Source organism: Carlito syrichta, unplaced genomic scaffold, assembly GCF_000164805.1.
Source record: "Carlito syrichta isolate Samal-C Ts95f unplaced genomic scaffold, Tarsius_syrichta-2.0.1 Scaffold316219, whole genome shotgun sequence".
Lineage (NCBI taxonomy): Eukaryota > Metazoa > Chordata > Mammalia > Primates > Tarsiidae > Carlito > Carlito syrichta.
Genome location: NW_007260315.1, coordinates 161,235 through 163,370, shown reverse-complemented (window position 1 = coordinate 163,370; position 2,136 = coordinate 161,235). Strand labels below are relative to the sequence as shown.

Sequence of the window (2,136 nt, the reverse complement as noted above, 5' to 3'; positions counted from 1 at the left end):
CAAAAAAAAAAAAAAAAAAAGAAATAATATTTCTAATGATGAAGCTTTCATATCTCATTTTAAAAAGTTGAAAAGGCTGGGCTCGGTGGCTCAGCCTGTAATCCAAGTACTTTGCCACTGCACTCCAACCTGGGCAACAAAGTGAGACTCTGACTGAAAAAACAAAAGAATACTAAGATAGGATGTTCCTTCCTCCCTTCCTCCCGCCCTCCCTTTCTTTCAAGTTGGAGTCTTATTCTGCCACCCAGGCTGCAGTGGCACACTCATGGCTACTGCAGCCTCCAGCTGCTGGGCTTAGGCGATACTTTTACCTCAGCCTTCCAAGTAGCTGGAACTACGGGCACACACTACCACAACCCAGCTAATTTTTTGATCTATTGTAGAGATGAAGTCTTGCCAAGTTGCCCAGACGGGTCTGGAACTCATGAGCTCAGGCAGTCCTCTCCGCCTCCAACTCCCAAAAGTGCTGGGATTACAAGCATGAACCGCCAAGCCTGGCTGGGTGTTTTCCATTACTTGCGACTTGAGAAGTCAGAGAATTATGTGACAGTAAAGTTTTACAAAGATCTAGAGACACAGGAAGTGCTTATGGCATAATACAAGAAAATAGAAGGAGACGTTTTAGTCTGATTGTCAGTTCCTTAAATACACGTGCCTGGATGACCAGATAGGAAGAAATGCATCTCAGTGTCAATTGTATGCTTCCTCTTGGTGGTAGAATGAGGGGAGATTTAATGTTCCTTATGCTTTTTTCAACTTTTTTTTTTTTGAGTTGGAGTCTCACTCTGTCGCCCAGGCTGGCATGCAGTGGCACACTCACAGTCACCCTAGTGTTGACCTGTTGGGCTCTGGCAATCCTTCTGCTTCAGCCTTCCAAATAGCTGGAACCACAGGCACACGCTACTGCGCCCAACTAATTTTTTATTTTTATTGTAGAGATGAGGTCTCGCCAAGTTGCCTAGGCTGGTCTCAAACTCCCAGGCTCAGGCAATCCTCTCGCCTCGGCCTCCCCAAGTTCTGGGATTACAGGCTGAGCCACCACGCCTGGCCCTAAACCTTATATTCTTTTTTTTGAGTTGGAGTGCAGTGGCACGGTCCTGGAGTGCAGTGACACGGTCCTGGCCACCACAGCCTTGACCTACTGGGCTCAGGCAATCCTTTCACCTCAGCCTTCCAAGTAGCCGGGACTACAGGCTACCACGTCTGGCTAATTTTTAATTTACTGTAGAGATGAGGTCTCGCCAAGTTGCCCAGATGGGTCTCAAACCCGCAGGATTAGGCAACCCACTCGCCTCAGCCTCCCAGAGTGCTGGGATTACAGGCTGAGCCACCAAGTCCAGTCCCTTATATTCTTAACAAGCCAAACCTAAAGATTGAGGAGGAAAAGGAATCCATCTGGGCTACACTCTCAACAGCACTTGCCAAATAACAGACTACCGCAATTACTTTCTAACTAGCCTCCCCACCTCAGCCCTTGCCCCTACCCACAGCAGCTAGGGGTCCTCTCTGCCCCCAAATCAGATGAGAGCACTCCTCTGCCCAAACTCGCCCATGGCTCCCCTTTTCAGAATAAAAGCCAAAGCCCCTTCTGGTGACTGAAAAGCCCTGCAAACTCCCTCCTTCATGCCCTTCCATCAGGCCTGTCCCCATCCCTTCTTGGTGACATGGCCACCTGAGCTCAACCTTCAAACCAACTTCTACAACACTTGCCACTTCCATTCCCTGACGAGCACACACTGCTAATCTCTACCTCGATGCACACTTTCTATGGCATTTATCTTGTCTGCTCTTTCTCCACTGACTCTGAAGACAGGGACGTTTGTCTGCATCTGACCGACTGGGAGCCATGGTTTCCACAGACTCTAGGATGCAGCTGGCACAGATGACAGCAGGCTTCTCAAGTCTCAGCACCTGGTGACATCCTGGCCAAAAATTTGTTGTTGTGGCCAGTCCTACACCTCCTCGTAGGATGTTGGCCTATGCCCACTCAATGCCAGTAGCAACCCACACTCGTGCCCGCCCAGTCATGACAGCTAACATCTCCAAACCTCGTCAAAAGGTCCTGGGAGCTGGGCTCGGTGGCTCAGCCTGTAATCCCGCGCCTTTGGGAGGCGGAGGTGAGTGGATTGCCTGAGC

The 2,136-nt window shown here is 49.7% G+C and overlaps 1 protein-coding gene across 1 annotated transcript in view; it reads right to left on the bottom strand.

The window, feature by feature from the left end:
• The window catches only part of DTX2 (deltex E3 ubiquitin ligase 2), a 39,769-nt gene that overhangs the window by 20,978 nt on the left and 16,655 nt on the right, over positions 1-2,136 (bottom strand). The gene's annotated exons all lie outside the window — the stretch shown is intronic.